This window comes from Triticum dicoccoides, chromosome 7A (genome assembly GCF_002162155.2).
Source record: "Triticum dicoccoides isolate Atlit2015 ecotype Zavitan chromosome 7A, WEW_v2.0, whole genome shotgun sequence".
Taxonomy (NCBI): domain Eukaryota; kingdom Viridiplantae; phylum Streptophyta; class Magnoliopsida; order Poales; family Poaceae; genus Triticum; species Triticum dicoccoides.
In genome coordinates, this window is record NC_041392.1 from 133,331,425 (window position 1) to 133,340,229 (window position 8,805).

Consider the following 8,805-nt stretch of genomic DNA (forward strand, 5'->3'; position numbering starts at 1 on the left):
CTCTGGTATTTGGGTTTTGTTTGGCCAACTTGATATATATATCTTGCAATGGGAAGAGGTGCTTTGTAGTGGGTTTGATCTTACGGTGCTTGATCCCAGTGACCGAAGGGGAACCGACACGTATGTATCGTTACTACTAAGGATAAAACGATGGGGTCTATTTCTACATAAATAGATCTTGTCTACATCATGTCATCGTTCTTATTGCATTACTCCGTTTCTCCATGAACTTAATACACTAGATGCATACAGGATAGCGGTCAATGTGTGGAGTAATAGTAGTAGATGCAGGCAGGAGTCGGTCTACTAATCTTGGACGTGATGCCTATATAATGATCGTTGCTTGGATATCGTCATGATTATTTGAAGTTCTATCTATTTCCCAATAGTAATTTGTTTACCCACTATTTTCTATTTTTATCGAGAGAAGCCACTATTGAAACCTACGGCCCCGGGGTCTCTTTATCATATTATTTGCATTTGCGATTTGTTTTATTTGCCTTTTATTTTCAGATCTATTAAACCAAAAATATGAAAATAACTTGCTGCAATTTATTCTTATTTATTTTATTTGGCATTTGACCTATCAATCTACTACAATTTATTCACGTCCATTTGTCAATTTCTGGTGCCGTTACCTGAAAGGGATTGACAATCCCTTTAATACGTCGGGTTGCGAGTATTTGTTATTTGTATGCAGGTGCCCTTTACGTATTGTTGCTTGGTTCTCCCACTGGTTCGATAACCTTGGGTTCATCACTAAGGGAAATACCTACCATCGCTGTGCTGCATCATCCCTTCCTCTTTGGGGAAATACTGACATAGCTTCAAGCCGCATCAAAAGGAATTTCTGGCGCCGTTGCCGGGGAGGATCTTCAACATATAGCAAGTTCCTAATGAAAAATCTCATCTCCTTACAATATACATTATTTTCCATTTGACTCACGTTTTCCTCTCCCCCACTTCACAAAAATTTGTCGTTTTATTCGCCTTCTTTTCCGTTCGTCTTTTTCTCGTCAGATCTTTTGTTTGCTTGTGTTGCCATGTGCCTTCTATATGCTTGCATCTTCCCTTGCTAAATAACCATTGATATGGATCCCCGTCCACTTTCTAATCTTTTTAAAAGATCCAATCATGATGAACCAATTGCTAGTGAGTTGGGTGCACTAGATTATCTTTATGAAGTTTTGCTTGAGATTTGTGAATCTGAACATTATGATGAAGAAATTTATGAAGTGGTTCATGATAGCTCCTTGAACGAAAAGTGATATGTCTCCAACGTATCTATAATTTTTTATTGTTCCATGCTGTTTTATTATAAATTTTGGATGTTTTATAATCATTTTATAGTCTTTTTATATCATTTTTGGTACTAACCTATTGACATATTGCCAAGTGTCGGTTGCTGTTTTTCCATGTTTTTTACATCGCATAAAATCAATATCAAATGGAGTCCAAATGCCACAAAACTTCATGAAGATTTTTTATGGGCCAGAAGGAAGGCAATGGGCCCTAGTTGCACCTGGGGGTGCCCCGAGGGGGGCACAACCCACCAGGGCGCGCCAGGAGGCCCAGGCGTGCCCTGGTGGGTTGTGCCCACCTCGGGTGCCCCCCGGACCGCCTCTTTGCTCTATAAATACCCCAAAAATACCAGAACCCTAGGGGAGTCGACGAAATATTCATCCATCCGCCGCAGAGTCCAGAACCACCAGATCCAATCTAGACACCATCGCGGAGGGGTTCACCACTTCCATTGGTGCCTCTCCGATGATGCGTGAGTAGTTCTTTGTAGACCTTCGGGTCCGTAGTTAGTAGCTAGATGGCTTCATCTCTCTCACTTGATTCTCAATACAATGGTCTCTTGGAGATCCAAATGATGTAACTCTTTTGCGGTGTGTTTGTTGGGATCGATGAACTTCGAGTTTATGGTCAATTCTATGTTTTTATATCAATGAAAGTATTTGAGTTTCTTTGATCTCTTTTATGCATGATCTCTTATAGCCTCATATTTCTTCTCCGATATTTGGGTTTTGTCTGGCCAACTCGATCTATTTATCTTGCAATAGGAAGAGGTGCCCGGTAGTGGGTTCGATCTTACGATGCTTGATCCTAGTGACAGAAAGGGAACCGACACGTATGTATCGTTGCTACTAAGGATAAAAGGACGAGATCTATATCTACAGCCATATAGATAAACGGATCTTGTCTAGATCATGTCATCGTTCTTATTGCATTACTCCGTTTTTCCATGAACTTAATACACTAGATGCAAGTTGGATAGCGGTCGATGTGTGGAGTAATAGTAGTAGATGCAGGCAGGAGTCGGTCTACTAATCTTGGACGTGTTGCCTATGTAATGATCATTGCCTGGATATCGTCATAATTATTTGAAGTTCTATCAATTGCCCAACAGTAATTTGTTTACCCATTGTTTGCTATTTTTCTTGAGAGAAGCCACTAGTGAAACCTACGGCCCCCGGTTCTTATTTCTCATATATTTGCCTTGAGATCTACTTTTCCTTTGCATTTTTATTCAGATCTATTAAACAAAAAACACAAAAATACTTTGCTGCACTTTATTTTATTTGCGATCTATTTATCCAATCTATTACAACTTTTTTACTGTCACACACCAATTTCTGGCGCCGTTACCCGTAAGGGATTGACAACCCCTTTAACATGTTAGCTTGCGAGGTGTTGTTATTTGTGTGTAGGGGCTGTTTACGTTGTGTTGCTTGGTTCTCCTACTGGTTCGATAACCTTGGTTTCATAACTGAGGGAAATACCTACCGCCGCTGTGCTGCATCATCCCTCCCTCTCCGGGGAAATACCGACGTAGTTCCAGCTGCCATCCAGGAGAATTTCTGGCGCTGCTGCCAGGGAAAATCAAGTCAAGTTAGAGTCCCGTCAACACGCAATTTCTGGCGCCGTTGACGGGGAGAATCAAGTCAAGTTAGCCTCCCGTCAACACGCCATTTCTGGCGCCGTTGCCGTGGAGGATCTTCAACATAACCAGGTTCCTAATCACAAATCTCATCTCCTTGCAATTTACATTATTCGTCATTTGCCTCTTGTTTTCCTCTCCCCCACTTCACAAAAAATCGCCGTTTTATTCGCCTCTCTTTTTCTGTTCGCTATTCTCTTGCTTTCTAGTCTCAATGGCTAGCGTCCCTACTCCTCCTTTGTCACCAAATTTTGAAGTCTTGTACTTCAAGCAAAGACAAGGAGAAAATTTGAAAGATGCCTGGTATAGGCTTATGGAATCATATCATATTTCCAACTTAAAGGGGGACGCCAAGGTTTTGCTTCGTAATTTTTACATAGGGTTGGCTTTGCATCATAGACAACTTCTTGATTTTGCCGCTAAAGGAAATTTTATTGAACTTGATGCCAATGCTACCTATGAAATCTTAGAGGGAATTTTTGGAATTCTGCCTCAAAAGAAGGGGTTTCATTTTACCCCCGAGGGAGCCCAAATGCTAGACAAACATGGTGATTTGCATAAACATGTGGTTGAAATACAGAAATATAATGAACCCCTTGATACGTCTCCATCGTATCTATAATTTTTGATTGTTCCATGCCAACATTATACAACTTTCATATACTTTTGGCAATTTTTTATACTATTTTTGGGACTAACATATTGATCCAGTGCCCAGTGCCAGTTCCTGTTTGTTGCATGTTTTTTGTTTCGCGGAAAATCCATATCAAACAGAGTCCAAACAGGATAAAGACTTATGGAGATTTTTTGGAATATATGTGATTTTTGGGAAGAAGAATCAATGCGAGACGATGCCCGAGGGGGCCACGAGGCAGGGGGCGCGCCCCTGACCCTCGTGGCCACCCCGTAAGGCGGTTGGTTCCCTTCATTCACCGCAAGAAAGCTAATATCCGGATACAAATCGTGTTAAAATTTTAGCCCAATCGGAGTTACAGATCTCTGACAATATAAGAAACGGTGAAAGGCCAGAATCTGGAACGCAGAAACAGAGAGAGATAGAGAGACATATCCAATCTCGGAGGGGCTCTCGCCCCTCCGTCGCCATGGAAGGCATGGACCAGCGGGTAAACCCTTGTCCCATCTAGGGGTAAGGTCAAGGAAGAACAAAAAGGAGGTGGGCCCTCTCCCCCTCTCTCCCGGTGGTGCCAGAACGCTGCAGGGGGCATCATCGTGTGACGGCGATCTACACCAACACCTCTATCATCTTCACCAACATCTTCATCACCTTCCCCCATCTATCTACGTGGTCCACTCTCCCGCAACCCGCTGTACCCTCTACTTGAACATGGTGCTTTATGCTTCATATTATTATCCAATGATGTGTTGCCATCCTATGATGTCTGGGTAGATTTCTGTTGTCCTATCGATAATTGGTGAATTGCTATGATTGGTTTAATTTGCTTGTGGTTATGTTGTTGTTCTTTGGTGCCCATCATATGAGCGCGTGCATGGATCACACCATAGGGTTAGTTGTATGTTGATAGGACTATGTATTGGAGGGCAAGAGTGACAGAAGCTTCAACCTAGCATAGAAATTGATGCATATGGGATTGAAGGGGGACCGATATATCTTAATGCTATGGTTGGGTTTTACCATAATGAACGTTAGTAGTTACGGATGCTTGATGATAGTTCCAATCATAAGTGCATAGAATTCCAAGTCAGGGATGACATGCTAGCAGTGGCCTCTCCCACATAAAACTTGTTATCGGTCTAGTAACGTAGTCAATTGCTTAGGGACAATTTCACAACTCCTAAAACCACTTTTCCACACTCGCTATACTAACTTTATTGATTATTTACCTGAAACAGCCCCTAGTTTTTATTTACGTGCTCTTTATATTCTTGCAAACCTTTCCCGTTACACCTACAAAGTACTTCTAGTTTTATACTTGTTCTAGGTAAAGCGAACGTCAAGCGTGCGTAGAGTTGTATCGGTGGTCGATAAAACTTGAGGGAATATTTGTTCTACCTTTAGCTCCTCGTTGGGTTCAACACTCTTACTTATTGAAAGAGGCTACAATTGATCCCCTATACTTGTGAGTTATCAAGACATTTTTCTGGCGCCGTTGCCGGGGAGTTATAGAGTGGGGTGAATATTCTCGTGTGTGCTTGTTTGCTTTATCACTAAGTAGTTTTTATTTTGTGCTCTTGTTTTCTATCTTTAGTTATGGTTAGGAAACACAAAATACCAAAAAAAATAGTGGTACCTACTGAACCAATGGTTTAAGAACCACTCAAAATCTATCACACTACTGAAGCTTTTTACTTGGATCATCTTCGATCCCTATGTACTCGGGCTGAAAGCCCAACTAGCTTAGTTGAGGGAAAATCTTTAGATGAGCATGCTTGTTATGTGCGACACCGCGTATCTGAAAAAGGGAAACTTTTACTGGATCCAATTCATTGTTTGCAGTGCTATGCTTGGAATTTATGTGAAATGTATGATTGTACTTGTTGTTCTAAAGACCTAAGAAAAACCTTCCTTACCAATGTGAGTTTAGTGATAATGCAATCGTATCTTCGTATACTAAGGTTGTTTATAATTACTATGATGTTCAACAAATTGAAGAATTTGTTGCTTTTAGGGGTACTTGTGAGATTGCTTCTTTCATTGAAGAGTGTGATACTACTCTCTACAAATCTGAAATTTTGGCCATATTTAAATATTGCTATGATAACTATGCTTCTAATCCTTATATTAAACCATATATTGTGGACTCCTCCGCTGTCCAAGAAGAGACTAATATTTTGCAGGAGTCTATGGAAGAAGAAATTAATGACATTGTGAGCTCATTGGATGAAAAAGATGAGGAGGAGAGCGAAGAACAAAAGGAGGAATAGCGGATTGATCACCCGTGCCCACCATCTAATGATAGTAACTCTTTATCCCATACATTGTTTAATTTCCCTTCGAATTTACCGAAGGATGAATGCTATGATGATTGTTATGATCCCGTTGATTCTTTTGAAATATCCCTTTTTGATGATGCTTGCTATGCTTGTTGCCAAGATGCCAATATGAATTATGCTTATGGAGATGAACTTGCTATAGTTCCTTATATTAAACATGGAATTGTTGCTATTGCACCCACGCATGATGGTCCTATTATCTTTTTGAATTCTCCTGACTACACTATATCAGAGAAGTTTGCCCTTATTAAGGATTATATTGATGGGTTGCGTTTTACTACTACACATGATGATTTTGATAGATATAATATGCATGTGCTTGCTGCTCCTACTTGCAATTATTATGAGAGAGGAACTACATCTCCGCCTCTCCATGTTTCCAATATGATAAAATTGTAAGAAACTATTTATACTATGCATTGGCCTTTACTATGTGTGCACGAATTGTTCTTTTATGACATGCCGCTGCATAGGAAGAGAGTTAGACTTCGTTGTTGCATGATATATGTTACTTTGTGCTCACTACTAAATCACAAATCATTATTAATTAAAAATGGCTTTGATATACCTTGGGATCCGGGTGGATCCATTACTTGAGCACTATATGCCTAGCTTAATGGCTTTAAAGAAAGCGTTGCTAGGGAGACAACCCGGAAGTTTTAGAGAGTCATTTATTTCTGTTGTGTGCTTTTATAAAGTTTGAAAACAAAAAAAATAAAGAGGGGAACCTAAAACTTTTTCAAAAAGAAAAGCGAAAGTGAGAAAGACGAGCATTGTTAAAGTGGGAGCTCCTTGAACTTTGTTCATGCTCACGAAAACTTTGTGAATCTTGATTACAGAAACTTTTCAAAAAAATAATTATCCCCTTGTACAATTCCATTGTATTATAAAAATAATGTGCCAAGATTTTCCTTTAGTGTGTTTACATTGCTTGTTGGTTTGTGTGGTGCAAAACAGAAACTTTGGCTGTAGTGCGCGATTTTAAATTTTTTACTGGAACGTCAACCGGTTCTGAAACTTTTTGCACTGTCTTTCTTTACAAATTTTTTATTTTTCCTAATTTTTTCAGAATTTTTGGAGTACCAAAAATATGGTGAATGTTCAGATTACTACAGACTGTCCTGTTTAAGACAGATTTTGTTTTTGATGCATTGTTTGCTTGTTTTGATGAAACTACCGATTTCTATCAGTGGATTAAGCCATGGAAAAGTTATATTAAAGTAGCTACCATTCAAAAACAAAATATGAATTGGTTTGCAACAGTACTTAGAGTAGTGATTTGCTTTATTATACTAACAGGTCTTACCGAGCTTTCTGTTGAGTTTTGTGTGGATGAAGTGATCAAAGATCGAGGAGGTCTCGATATGAGGAGAAGGAGGAGAGGCAAGAGCTCAAGATTGGGGATGCCAAAGGCACCCCAAGTAAATATTAAAGGAGACTCAAGTGTCTAAGCTTGGGGATGCCCCGGAAGGCATCCCATCTTGATTCAACAAGTATCGGTATGTTTTCATCTTCATTTCGTTCATGTGATATGTGCAAATCTTGGAGCGTCTTTTGCATTTAGTTTTCACTTTTCTTTGATGCACCATGCTGGTATGAGATAGTACATGGTTGCTTTATAGAATTCTCTTTGCACTTCACTTATATCTTTTGAGTATGGCTTTATAGAATGCTTCATGTGCTTCGCTTATATCATTTGAAGTTTGGATTACCTGTTTCCCTACACATAGAAAACCGCCATTCGTAGAATGCTCTTCTGCTTCACTTATATTTGTTAGAGCTTGTGCATATCTTTTGTAGAAAGAATTAAAACTCTATTGCTTCACTTATATCTATTTAGAGAGATGACAGGAATTGGTCATTCACATGGTTAGTCATTAAATCCTACATAAAACTTGTAGATCACTGAATATGATATGTTTGATTCCTTGCAATAGTTTTGCGATATAAAGATGGTGATAATAGAGTCATGCTAGTGGGTAGTTCTGGATTCTAGAAATACTTGTGTTGAAGTTTGTGATTCTCGTAGCATGCACGTATGGTGAACCGTTATGTATCGAAGTTGGAGCATGAGGTATTTATTGATTGTCTTCCTTATGAGTGGCGGTCGGGGACGAGCGATGGTATTTTCCTACCAATCTATCCCCCTAGGAGCATGCGCGTAATACTTTCTTTCGATGACTAATAGATTTTTGCAATAAGTATGTGAGTTCTTTATGACTAATGTTGAGTCCATGGATTATATGCACTCTCACCCTTCCATCATTGCTAGCCTCTTCGGTACCATGCATTGCCCTTTATCACCTCGAGAGTTGGTGCAAACTTCGCCGGTGCATCCAAACCCCGTGATACGATACGCTCTATCACACATAAGCCTCCGTATATCTGTGACGCCCGGATACTTAAGCTACAGTAAACCACTGTTAATGATACCACGTCGGCACAATTACTGTTGCTAATCTCGCGTTAGTTTGAAACTGATTCAAATTCAAATTCAAAATCAAATCAAACGGTAAACGTTTTCAAACTTTAAAACTAAAATATTCGAGTTGTGCCAAATAATGCAAAGTTAATTGTGGTGAAGAAACCCCACTTTTATAAAATGTTTTAATACCCTAAAATGATTAAAACAGTAGGTAAAACAATTAAATAAATGCATTTTGGGTTTTATAAAATACTAAACTATTTTGTTCAGGGATAAAACCTTTCGTGGCAGTAGTTATAATTGTAACTCTATTTTAGCTATGGGTTTCACTTTTTGTAAAACTATAAACTATTATATAAGAAAAATAAAACAGAACAGAAAATAAATAAAAGAAAGAAAATACAAAAGATAAAACAGAAAAACAAAAGACAAAAAAAATAAAGGAGAGAAGGCCACCCCCCCC